This window comes from Balaenoptera acutorostrata, chromosome 19 (genome assembly GCF_949987535.1).
Source record: "Balaenoptera acutorostrata chromosome 19, mBalAcu1.1, whole genome shotgun sequence".
Classification (NCBI taxonomy): domain Eukaryota; kingdom Metazoa; phylum Chordata; class Mammalia; order Artiodactyla; family Balaenopteridae; genus Balaenoptera; species Balaenoptera acutorostrata.
In genome coordinates, this window is record NC_080082.1 from 13,281,246 (window position 1) to 13,295,274 (window position 14,029).

Here is a 14,029-nt window from a genome sequence, read left to right on the forward strand (position 1 = left end):
TAAAAAAATATTTATTTATTTTGGCTGTGCCGGGTCTTAGTTGTGGGATCTTTTAGTTGCGGCATGCAGACTCTTAGTTGTGGCATGCATGTGGGAGCTAGTTCCCCGACCAGGGATCAAACCCGGGCCCCCTGCATTGGAAGCACAGAGTCTTACCCACTGGACCACCAGGGAAGTCCCATGTATACTTTGTTTTCAAACTTGGCATCTACCCAACTGCTTGTTTTATTATCGTACCAGCAACATACAAGTTCAAAAAGAACCCAAAACTGTGTCATCCGTTTTTTTTTTATTGTGGTAAAATATATGTAACATAGAATTTACCATTATTAAACATTTTTTAGGTCTACAGTTCAAAATGAATTAAGTATATTCACATTGTTGTGAAACCATCACCACCATCCATCTCCAGAACTTTTCATCATCCCAACTGAAACCATACCCACTAAACAATAACTACCCATCCTCCCTCTCCCTAGCCCCTGGCAATCACCATTCTGTTTTCTGTCTCTGGATTTGACTACTCTAGTACCTCATATAATAGTGGAATTGTACAATATTTGTCCTTTTGTGTCTGGCTTATTTCACTTAGTGTCTTCAAGTTTCATCCATGTTGTAGCATGTGTCAGAACGTCCTTCCTTTTTAAAGCTGAATAATATTCTATTGTATGTGTAGACTACATTTTATTTATCCATTCAGCCATCAAGCAACTTGGGTTGCTTCCCCCTTTTGGCTATTGTGACTAATGCTGCTATGAACATGGGTATACAAATATCTGAGACCCTGCTTTCAATTCTTTTGGATATACATATACTTAGAAGTATCAGTAGAATTGCTGGATCATATCATAATTGTTTTTAATTTTTTGAATGTGTGACCATACTGTTTTCTGCAGTGGTTGCACCATTTTACATTCCCACCAGCAGTGCACAAAGTTCCAATTTCTTCACATCCTCTCTAACACTTGTTATTTTTAAGTTTTTAAAAATTTAATTAAATTAATTAATTTATTTTTGGCCATGCTGCGCGGCTTGCGGGATCTTAGTTCTCCGACCAGGGATTGAACCTGGGCCGTGGCAGTGAAAGCACTGAGTCCTGCCAACTGGACTGCCAGGGAATTCCCTATTTTTTTATTTTTTAAATAATATTCTAATGGATGTGAAGTGATATCTCATTGTGGTTTTGATTTACATTTCCCTGATTATTACTGATTTGAGCATCTTCATGTGCTTATTGGCCATTTGTATGCCTTCTTTGGAGGAATGTCTATTCAAGTTCTTTGCCTAGTTTTTAGTCGGGTTACTTCTTGTTGTTGTTGAGTTGTAGGAGTTCTTTATGTATTCTCGATATTAAACTCTTATCAGATAAATCATTTGCAGATATTTTCTCCTATCCCATGGGTTGCCTTTTGACTCTGTCTGTTGTGTCCTTTGATGCACAGAAGTTTTTTATTTTGATGTAGTCCAGTTTATCTATTTTTTCTTTTATTTGTGCTTTTGCCATCATATAGACGAAATCATTGCCAAATTCCATGTCATGAAGGTTTCCCCCTATGCTTTCTTTTAAGAATTTTATAGTTTTAGCTCTTACATTTAGGTCTCATCCATTTTGAGTTAATTCTGTACATGCTGTAGGGTAAGGATCCAACTTCAGTCTTTTGCATGAGGATGTTAAATTTTTCCAACATCATTTGTTGAAAAGACTGTCCTTTCCCCATTGAATGGTCTTGGTACCCTTGTTGAAAGTCATATGACTATATATGCTAAAGTTTATTTCCGTCCACACTAGAGCAACTGTCAGTAACAGTGTAAGTGTTGCTGTGGGTACTGGCTCCAGTAGTGGGCTTCTTCTGGGCTTCAGCTTCCAGTAAACTGTGATTCCCTGTATTCACCTGTCTCCGATTTTGGGGCAACAGTTTGCCGAGTGACTTCAGGTCTGATGGATTTCAGAAGAGTTGTTGATTTTCAGTTTGTTCAGCTTTTTTCTCATTGTGAGGGTGGGAAGGATGATTTCCAAGCTCTTTACATGTCGGACCAGAGACTAGAAGTTTTCCTGGCTCATCTTGTACTTTTCCAGTCCCAGACCTGGAATCAACCACTTCTCTAAGGAACTCTGTTTCCTTTTAGTGGAGAGTGGTCTTTAGAAGCCAAGGTCTGGGTGCTAGATGTGCTCATTGCTACTCATGTGTCATTGCTTCAGCAGACAGAGCTAGAAACTGTATAGTGTGTGTGCATCTACATACATGCATTAATATAGACATATGCACACACATACACATATGTGTATATACACAGACATCTATTCATATCTGTGTGTATATATATATAGACAAACATGTTAAAAGCTGATTTTTATTCATATTGATGCCTCCAGTACCACAAGGTTCATTCTAGCTTTCTCCCTTTCCATGTTTATAATTTCCTTCCATGACAGTGAAAAACTTGGTTCTTACTATCCACAAATTATTTATTTGATTGCTGAATCATATAATACACTTAAAATAGTTTCAGAATGCTAAACTATGTCACTATGAGAAAGCAAACCTACTAACTAGGGTTCAGTATTTGTTTATAGCTCTTTTTGTCATTGCACTGAGGATATAAAGTCAAAATACTGTCTTTATAAACCACTAAAGTGAATCTCCCTCTTCCTTCCTCTCTCTCCCCTGTGGTTATGGTATTCATTTGAAATACAGTTAGGTTCATTTGTTTTTCTTTGAATTGCATTTTTGCCTTCCCTCATTCTTATTTTTAAATTTTTGGGGACTTCCCTGGTGGTCCGATGGGTAAGTCTCCGTGCTCCCAATGCAGGGGGCCCAGATTTGATCCCTGGTGGGGGAACTAGATCCCACATGCATGCTGCAACTAAGAGTTGGCATGCTGCAACTAAGAGATCCTGCATGCTGCAACTAATACCCAGCACAGCCATAAATGAATGAATGAATGAATGAATGAATGAATAAATAAATATTTTTAAAAAGTAAATAAAATTTTGAGTCACTAAAAATAACATGGTTCCAGAATTGCCTCCCTGCTACACCTTTTACCCCATTCCCATCCTTCCACCCTTTTCATTTCCCCTTCTTTCTTACCCAGAAGGTAGCATACTTGATACTCTTTTGTACTTTGCTTTTTTTCATTTAACCTTATGTCTTGGAAATCACTTTATATCAATTCATAGAGATCTTCCTTAGTTTATTCAGCCACTCTCCTGTGCATGAGAGTTTATTTCCTGTATTTTGTGGTTATGAGCAATGCTGCAGTGAATAGCCTTGCTTTTATGTAGTTTCATATTGTTGTAGATAATATTCCTGGAAGTGCAATTTTGTTGGCTTTTGTTATTGCACCAACAGCATATCAGTTCAAAAGCAAACAAAAAATTTTTGAAGTTTTTTACATTTTATTGTTCACAAGCATTAGTTGATATTTTCAAAAACCTCTTAATAAAGGACTCCCCAGGTACTGCTACTGGGTGATGTAACCAGACAGAAAAATCCCACCTAACTGAATTGCTCTAAAAGTGAACATGGTAAAGTGGAACGGGAAGCATCTCCTTATCTCAGGTTGGTTAACTGCTCACTTCTAGGTCACAAAACATTGTATATATTTCATAATTATTTTTCTTAATTAGTAATTCTTAGTTGGAAATTTTGGGAAAAGATTATATCATGTACATCACTGCAAATAATGTGAAGTACAAGCCTGTCACTCATTAGGAAAAAAAAGCTAAACATATATTAACAATACTTATAATTTTAAAAAATGGGGCCTGATTAAAAAACAAAAACTTTGTTGTATTTATTATAAGTGTGGTTTTGCTTCTTAAGTACTTCCTATGATGAACTGTTGCTTTTCTCTTCCCCAACCCTTGTATCTCCCATTTTCCTGATAGGCCCAGAAAAGCCTAACTGGTGTTTGTTCTTAACCCCATTTAGAGCAACATTTTCAATTTAGTTTTTTGATTTAGCATCTTTAAAATGTGATAGCCTTTAGGATTTAGATACGTGTTTTGGACAGTGGTGCAGCACGAGATTCAACTATTCTGGAAAAGTTTTGCTAATATCCTTAAATGACGATCTCTTGAGTTTTTAAAACAGTTTATGCATTTAATATCTCAAATCCTGGTACAGTATTGCTGTTCAGCATTCCTGGGGCAGCCTTGAACCCTCTGATTCAGAATACCAAATCATTTATGTGGATTATTAAGAACTGGATCTTAATAAATGCAGAACTTTCAGGACACATCTACCCGTTTTCAGCTAGTTAAAGATTACTGAAATGCCTTCTTAGACCATGTTATCTTGGAAAAACATTGTTTCAAAGGTCTTTTCCTAAATCTTGTTTTAGCTGGTTGATTCAAGATAATCTATGCAAATGGTATTTTGGGGGAATTAAAACAAAACAAAACCAGCATCACTAGACCAGATAACTTTCTTTGTGTACTGAAGCACAGCAGAGTAGAATTAGGAGTACATCTTCAGAAAATGCTCCCATGTTCGCATAGATTCCATATGTCCTGGCAGGCATATGGATTTTGTTTCTTCCCTTCCTTTTCTTATTCAGTAGTGCATATATAGTTATAATACATAACAATTAAAGTCAGAGCACAACCAGGTTTATAATGGAAAACTGTAATATCCTATTTTAGCTTTCCCTACTTTCAACTCTTAGTTCTTTATTTTTGTATTTATCTAATTTTTAAGTAGAATACTTACATTGTTCTCTTTTTTTATTAGACATTATCTATTGATTTCTTATAAACTATCTACATTTTGTCCTCATAAAACACACTTAACAGTATTTAATCTGAAATTGAACTTTGTAGAGCAAGAAATCCTACAAAGCTAAGGGATAAAATAGACTGTGCTGCACCACAGGCAGGATTCATACAAGTCATTGGCTTTAGAATGTGGCATTAATTGGCCAAGTTCTACAGAAAGCTTTGAACTACTCTAATGAGATCAATTTTGGTCTGTTTCATTCTTGTCTCAGTCTCATTCATCAATCCTGAGTAATCAACATACTCATATACTAAACAGTTTCTTAAAAAAGAGATCAAATTCATTGCTACTTAGGTCTGATTAGTTAAAACAAATAAAAGCAAACAAATGAAAAAACCTACAAAAATCCACAAAGTTGTGTCTTACTCATTTTTTTAGTTTTAACAGAGAATGGGGAGCAAGTCTAAGTCATTGCTGTAAGAATGTTTCAATGTGAAGCCAGACTACTTCAAGCAACTATCGATCGCCCCTTTGTGTGTTATGATTTTCATTTTTATATTTCTGTTATAGATTACAGTCTTCTAGCTATGTTTCGTTTGCATTTCTGGATCCACAGTCATGACCCACATTAATTCTGCAGAGTTCTTTCATTAGAAAACATTTCTAGAGTCTACTTTTTGGTGATGATTTCCTTTGTGATTCAAACACTATCAGAATAGATTTACTTAGAACTTGTGTGAATCTGGTTTTTTTTTTTTTTTAATTTTTATTTATTTATTTATTTTTATTTTTGGCTGCCTTGGGTCTTTGTTGCTGCACGCAGGCTATTCTTCGTTGCGGTTCCCGGGCTTCTCATTGTGGTGGCTTCTCTTGTTGCAGAGCACACGTTCTAGGTGCGCGGGCTTCAGTAGTTGTGGCACTAGGGCTCAGTAGTTGTGGCGCACGGGCTCAGTTGCTCCATGGCATGTGGGATCTTCCCGGACCAGGGCTCGAACCCGTGCCCCCTGCACTGGCAGGTGGATTTTTAACCACTGTGCCACCAGCGAAGTCCCTGAATCTGGTTTTTAAATTTGGAAAAGTTATACTCTGCGTGGGAACAGCTAAGGGTGTATGTCTGGTTAATTTGAGACCCTCCTGAATTGGCATTCAGTTTTTAAGTTTCTCTTAATAACTACTGAAAACGCCATTTATGTAAAACTCAGCAGTAAATTTATTTTCTCTTCTATAAACAGGTACATACTAGGCAGCACAAATAAAAAAATTCTTGCCTTGGCTTGGCTTTTCACTAGTCCTAGAGACTTACTTCTCCTTCTTGATGGTTATCAGAGCCTGGATAGGCTTTGCTATTAGCAAAAATGAATAGGATGATCCTTTAAAAGTTATTTTTTGTGTATTTATATTGAAGCCCAGGTTTGTGGAGGGTGGGGTCCCATGTATAAAGTATGATAGGAGTCATTAGAAATTTGCCCTCAATAATATCTTGACGTCTATTTTTCTAAATCAGAATTGGTACATGATTTCCTCCAAGAAATAAAAATAAAATATTTCTTCAGGTACTCATTCAGGATCATGAGTAAACAGAGCATTGTCAGTTATATTTTAAAGTGAAAAGAATAAAAAATAAACTTTATCTTCAGTAAGCTTCATTGTTTTTTGGCTTAGCAGTTCTTGTTAAAGCATTACTAAATAGCTATTAAATTGAAATCTAGAATAGATCAGTTCTCTAATTTCTTCACAACCTTGTTTTATGAAGCACTCCTTTATGCCCATTTGTATCTTAGACTAGAAATTGGCAAACTACAGCCCACGGGCCAAGTCCAGCCCACAACCTGTTTTTGTATGTTTCTGGAGGTAAGAGTTGTTTTTACAGTTTTTAAAAGGTTAAAAGAAGATACCACAACACTGTAGAGATTGTTTGTAGCCCACAAAGCCTAAAATAGTCTATGTCCCTTTACAGAACAAATTTGTTTTAGACTATAATATATAATGTATGTGCAACTCTTTATTTTTATTTATTTATTTATTTTGTGCAACTCTTTTTAAATGGTTTACAATCCATCTGAATTACCGTCACCTTCAGTAAGAAAAATGTCTTGCTGTATCTCATTACATATCCTTCATTTTTATAGGAATTCACCAAATTTGTTAGTTTTTATAGTTGATATGGACTTTAAAATTTTTTTTTAAATTTTTAAATTGAAGTATAGTTGATTTACAATGCTGTGTTAATTACTACTGTACAGGAAAGTGATTCAGTTATATATATACACACACACACATACACACACACTTTTTTTTTTTTTTTTTTGGACCACACCATGCGGCTTGTGGGATCTTAGTCCCCCGACCAGGGATTGAACCTGGGCCCTTGGCAGTGAGAGCCCGGAGTCCTAACCACTGGACCGCCAGGGAATTCCCAACATTCTTTTTTAATATTCTGTTCCATTATGGTTTATCATAGGATACTGAATATAGTTCTCTGTGCTATACAGCAGGACCTTGTTGTTTATCCATTCTATATACAATAGCTTACATCTGCTCACCCCAACCTCCCAATCCATCCCTCCCACAACACCCTCCCTCTTGGCAACCACCAATCTGTTCTCTATGTCCGTGATTCTACTTCTGTTTCATAGATAGGTTCATTTGTGTCATATTTTAGATTCCACATATAAGTGAAATCATACGGTATTTGTCTTTCCCTTTCTGACTTCACTTAGTGTGATAATCTCTAGTTGCATCTGGTGGGGACTTCTGTTAATCAGAATCTGTACACATGACACTGTGGACTTTAATTAAACTAGCTTGGGGTTTGAGACAGAAAGACAGCACCCCCACAGGTACTTGTGCTTACTCTTGTGCTTGCTCTTTGGTGCGTGCATTTTTGTGATGCTGCTTTAGGAATGGTAATGAATTTGAATATTGCCATTTCTTCATAGATGCAACATTTTCTCATTGATACCTTTGCCTACTGCATAGAGTGTGTTATTTCTTTGAGGCTGTATTTTGATGTTAAATTGGGTGGTGTGGTTGGTTTGGCTGAGAGGTTTTTTTTAAAATAAATTTATTTATTTTATTTTATTTATTTTTGGCTGTGTTGGGTCTTCTTTGTGGTGCACAGGATTCTCATTGTGGTGGCTTCTCTTGTTGCGGAGCATGGGCTCTAGGCACGCGGGCTTCAGTAGTTGTGGCACATGGGCTCAGTAGTTGTGGCTCGCAGGCTCTAGAATGCAGGCTCAGTAGTTGTGGTGCACGGGCTTAGTTGCTCCGCGGCATGTGGGATCTTCCCAGACCAGGGCTCGAACCTGTGTCCCCTGCATTGGCAGGCAGATTCTCAACCACTGCACCACCAGGGAAGTCCCTGGCTGAGAGTTTTAATAGAAAAGTTTTAGTAGAGCTGTAAAAGAAAAAAACCTGGTTATAATGCTTTGTCATTTATCATATTTTATTGATTCTGAAACACACTTTTTATTTTTCGCCTTAACATTTTTTAAAATTTTATTTATTTTATTTATTTTTGGCTGCATTGGGTCTTCGTTGCTGCGTGCGGGCTTTCTCTAGTTGCGGTGAGCGGGAGCTACTTTTCGTTGCCATGCATGGGCTTCTCATTGCAGTGGCTTCCTTGTTGTGGAGCACGGGCTCTAGGCGCGCGGGCTTCAGTAGTTGTGGCTCACGGGCTCTAGAGCGCAGACTCAGTAGTTGTGGCGCACGGGCTTAGTTGTTCCACGGCATGTGGGAATCTTCCCAGACCAGGGCTCGAACCCGTGTCCCCTGCATTGGCAGGTGGATTCTTAACCACTGTGCCACCAGGGAAGCCCCACATTAACATTTTGGAAATCAGGATGTATCTTAAATTTTATAACATAATTACAATTGGCAGTTTTCCCCCCCTGTGGTGCATAAAATAATGGTTCATCTTAAAATCAGTAAGGCATGGTTCATATATTTTACTCACTTATATTAACTGTTAGGTGCATTGTTTTCTTGTTCCTTATATAAATTTTTAAATAGGTTTTTAAAAATTATGTATGTATTTATTTATTTATTTAGGCTGTGCCGGGTCTTAATTGTGGCACATGGGATCTTCCTTGCAGCATGTGGGATGGTTTTTTTTCATTGCGACATGCGGACTTCTTAGTTGTTGCATGCGGGCTTCTTAGTTGCAGCATGCATGCAGGATCTAGTTTCCTAACCAGGGATGGAACTTGGGCCCCCTGCATTGGGAATGTGGATAGAGTCTTACCCACTGGACTACCAGGGAAGTCCCTCTTTTTCCTTATATTGATTCCACCCCTTTCTACTTATTTGGATATTGCAGCCAAAATTCATTATTTTGGAAATCTTTAATCATTAAAGGATTTGTTTGGGGATTTATTTTAATTCTGAGATTTGTAATTTGAATTAGATAATAAGCACCATCATCCATATCTGGTCAACAGAGCAATTTAGGAAAATCAACAGTTAACATAGTGTTTTGAGTAGCACAATATCCTGATCTGTTACTGTTAGTTAACAGATGGCCTGCAGCCTGGTCTTTTGTGTTAGTTACTATTTTGATGAATATACTGTAGAAGAACATTAACCAGAAAACCAGTTTAGCTTTAGCCTTACCTGCAATTTTCTTGGGTGTTTGCAGCTGAGAACACCCTGTGAATTTATAGTACTATCCTGTTGATGGGAAATAATTAGAAATTATATAGTAATTGTTTTTTAGGCCTTTAGTATCTCTGAAAGTAAGCCACTTTGTATTACAGAGACAATACATTTTTTAAAGCTTATTTTAATGCAGAATCACAAGTCAGTAACTTCAAAAAAGGCAAGCCAAATAAAAGGGGGAGGAAGGTGGGCACTAATGCCAACATTAAATATACAGGCGTATTTAAGTCGGTGATTCTAAACTCTAGTTGTACCTAGGGCGATTTTTAAAATATCAGTACCCAGAGGTCTCAGGTAAATTAAATTATAATGCCTGGAATTGGTTGCTGGCATTGAATTTTAAAAATATTTTAAGATACTATTATTATTGTGTTACAAAGGCAATATTTTTGTAGATTTACCCATTAGTTAGTACTTTCTTTGCTCCTCATACCTTCTTGCTTCTCTAAGCTTCCATATAGGACCACTTTCCTTCTGCCTACAATACATTTTTTAGAATATCTTTTAGTGAGGGTCTCCTGCTGGCCAGCTGTCAGGTTTTGTTTGTCTGGAAATGTCTTTATTCTACCTTACTCTTAAAAGATATTTTTTGCTGGGTCTAGGTATCAGTGATCTATTTCTGACTAACAAACCATCCCAAACTTAATGACTCAAAAACAACAACTATTTCCTCATGAATCTGTGGGTCAGCAGTTTGATCAGGGCTCAAGGGGATGGCTTGTCTCTGATCTACCTGGTGTCTCATTCATCTACTTGTAGTCGCTTGTCACGTCAGCTGGGAGCTGGACAGTCCAGATGACCTCACTTATATGTCTGGTGGTTTGGTAAGGTGAGAAAGGAACTGGGTAACATATCTCTCATATCTCTCAGATGGCTAGGCTAAATGCCTTCATGTGGTAGCTGGGTTCAGAAAACAATATAGGGACTTCCCTGGTGGCGCAGTGGTTAAGAATCTGCCTGCCAACGCAGGGGACATGGGTTCGAGCCCTGGGCCGGGAAGATTCCACATGCTGTGGAGCAACTAAGCCCGTGCGCCACAACTACTGAGCCTGCACTCTAAGCCCGCGAGCCACAACTACTGAGCCCAAATGCCACAACTACTGAAGCCTGCGCGCCTAGAGCCCGTGCTGCACAACAAGAGAAGCCACCGCAATGAGAAGCCCACACACCGCAACGAAGAGCGGCCCCTGCTTGCTGCAACTAGAGAAAGCCCACGTGCAGTAACGAAGACCCACTGAGGCCAAAAATAAATATATTTTTTAAAAAAAAGCAGTGGCAAGCTCCAATGCACAAGTACTTTTCAAGCTTCTTTTGTCATATTTGCTAGTGTCTCATTGACCAGAGCAAGTCAGATGGCCAAGCCCACATTCCAAAGGGTGGAGAAATTAGATTCCATCTCTTTATGGGTAGAGGGACAATGTCACATTCAAAGGGATGTGCTTTAAGGAATGGGGGGGATTTGTGGCCTTAAAAAATCAATAACTGTAGAATTTTAGGGTGGAATATTTTTTCTTTCAGCACATTTTCTTTCCACTGCCTTTTGGCTTTCACTGTCACTGTTAACCAGTTAGTTAGTTCCTATGGCTTCTTTTCAGATTTTCTGTCTGTGTTCTCTTCATCACTATGATTTGTCTTGGTGTGAATTTCCTTTTATTTCTCAACTTGAGCTTTATTGAGTTTCTTTTGATTTGGTGTCTTTCATTCTTTATGGAAAATTCTCAGCCATTATCTGCCTCCACCCGACTCTTTCTCTTCTTCTTGAACTTCAGTTAAGTTAGATTTCTTGCTATTTTTTCATGTTTATTTATTTTTTAGTATAAAGGTTTTATTATGCACAGAGAGGGGAGGGGGCTCAGTCCTTGACAGCTGCTTTCCTCTTGGCAGCCAGGACATCACTCAGGTCCTCTTGCCTCTTGGCATGGATGTGTGTCCCCACTCTTTTCTTGATGAACTTTAGGGCCTGTGTGTCCTTGGAGAACTTGAGCATGTCCCAGATGCTCTGCTTGTATGAGGCAAAGCCTCATACTTCTCAGATCATGTCCCTAAGGGACTTGGTGTGCTCGGTGAGTCATCCATGGCAGTGGCTGTGCCTCAGCTTGCTCATGTTCTTGGTCACTTTGTGGCCCTTGTTGAGGCCCATGGCCATGGGGTAGCACAGAGCCATGGCTTTGTTCCTTAATGGCTGCTGAGGCAGAGTCTTCATATGTATTAACTTTTCGTCTTCATGCTACATTCTGGATAATTTCTTTTTACTTTCCTTTCAGTATACTAATTTTCTCTACAGTTATACCCAGCTGCTTAACTCTTCTACTTTTTTAAAAAATTAAATTTACCATAATTCATCATTTTTTCCTTTTTAAAAAAATTAAGGTATGATTTACATGTAGTAAAATTTGCTTTCTTATTTTTTTTTTTTGGTTTGCAATCTACAAGTTTTTTTTCTATTTACGTTGTACTTTTTATTTATTTATAATTTATTTATTTATTTGGTTGTATTTATTTATTTGATTGTGTTGCGGCACGTGGCCTCCTTAGTTGTGGCATGTGAACTCTTAGTTGCGGCATGCATGTGGGATCTAGTTCCCTGACCAGGAATTGAACCCGGGCTCCCTGCATTGGGAGCGCTGAGTCTTAACCACTGTGCCACCAGGGACGTCCCTGCAATCTACAAGTTTTAATATTCATTCCTTTTATCTGTAAATCTGTGCTTTTGCCAATAGCACACTCTTAATTACTATTGCTCTACTGTAAGTCTTACAATCAGGTAGTATTCCAACTTTCTTTTACAAAATTGTTAGGGTCTTCCATTTCCAATCTGCTAGATCACTTTTTATATTTTCCTGTTCCCTAAAGATTTTGTCAAGTTTATTTCATTTCTTTAACTCTTGTACAAAAGGGTTCTATTGGACCCAATTTTAGTTTTTGAGTTTCTTTTTTGAAAAATAATATTTGTGAATATGGATATCTCGTGACACTTATTCTTTTTTAGAAGTCTTTCAGAGAACAAAGGGAATATTTACTTTGTATTTTACAATTATATAGATGCATTGTTTGTAACTCTTAAGATACCATTTTTGTAGTTAACGTTAAGCTTTCACAGAACACAGTTGAAAATTCAGAATTTTTCAGTTTCTGCTCATAATGGCAAAGACAGGAACATTTTTTAAAAAATATTTATTTAGGCTGTGCCAGGTCTTAGTTGCAGCACATGGGATCTTCGTTGCAGCATGCAGGCTTCTTAGTTGCAGCATGCGGGCTTCTTAGTTGCAGCATGTGCACTCTTAGTTGCGGCATGCATGCGGGATCTAGTTTCCCGACCAGGGATCCAATCCGGGCCCCTGCATTGAGAGCGTGGAATTTTACCCACTGGACCTCCAGGGAAGTCCCAAAGAGAAGAACATTGACAGAAGAATATACTTCACAATTTTATGAGTTAGAAGATAAACGTAAAGAGACAAATAGCACTGTAGACACATGTATTTTGGTATGGTATCCACCAGCTATATGTGGCTAATGAGCACTTAAAAAGTGCATTTGAGGTGTGCTGTAAAATACACATGGGATTTCAAAGACTTGGAAAGAGAAAAGAAATTTAAACTTTCTCAATTTTTACATTGCTTACATGTTGAAATAACATTTTGGACATATTGGATTAAGTAAAGCATATTAAAATTAATTTCACCTATTTCCCTTTTTTTTTAATGTGGCTACTAGGAAAAATTGCATATGTTGCTTACATTGTATTTCTGTGGAACAGCAGTGGTCTATACTCTAATAGTATAGAAGCAACATTTCAGACTGAGTCTTTAGATGACAGTATCCTAGATAAACTTCCTGAAACTCAAAGTTCAATTGAGTGAACAAACTATTTCTAAGGATAAAAATGAAATATAGTATTCTCAGTTATTGAGCAAGAAGGTCTTTATCATGCAGTATTTTGTGACACATATCTAGAACACCTTCTTTTGCTAGAAGAATGTGTGACAGTGTTTGTACATCTTTTTTTAATATAAATTTATTTATTTATTCATTTATTTAATTTTTGGCTGCATTGGGTCTTCGCTGCTGCACGCAGGCTTTCTCTAGTTGCAGTGAACGGAGGCTACTCTTTGTTGTGGGGCGCAGGCTTCTCATTGTGGTGGCTTCTCTTGTTGCAGAGCACAGGCTCTAGGCGCACAGGCTTCAGTAGTTGTGGCACACGGGCTTCAGTAGTTGTGGCTCGCAGGCTCTAGAGCGCAGGCTCAGTAGTTGTGGCGCACGGGCTTAGTTGCTCCGCGGCACTTGGGATCTTCCCGGACCAGGGCTTGAACCCGTGTCCCCTGCATTGGCAGGTGGATTCTTAACCACTGTGCCACCAGGGAAGCCCCTGTACATCTTTTATGACGTTTTTGCACTCAGATTTACCAGACAGGTGGACAAATGCTGAAGTCAAGTGTGTATATAAAGGTGAATAGAAGGATATAGGTATTGTAAAAATGAAAATATTCTTTGGATTTATTATTCTGATTGGTTTTTATTAATATATAAATGAAAATGTTTTGCTGTGGTGAAGCAGAGTCAGTTCTGTTTTCAACAAGATTATGAGGTATCAAAATTTTCAAAACTATTGCATTTTGATGATGCAAGTGCAAGAAGAACCAGACGTAATGATA

The 14,029-nt window shown here is 37.9% G+C and overlaps 1 protein-coding gene and 1 pseudogene across 2 annotated transcripts in view; one reads left to right on the forward strand and one right to left on the reverse strand.

The window, feature by feature from the left end:
* GLG1 (golgi glycoprotein 1) overlaps window positions 1–14,029 on the forward strand; it is a 156,525-nt gene that overhangs the window by 21,857 nt on the left and 120,639 nt on the right. The gene's annotated exons all lie outside the window — the stretch shown is intronic.
* On the reverse strand, window positions 11,230–11,541 carry LOC103009321 (60S ribosomal protein L36-like; annotated as a pseudogene).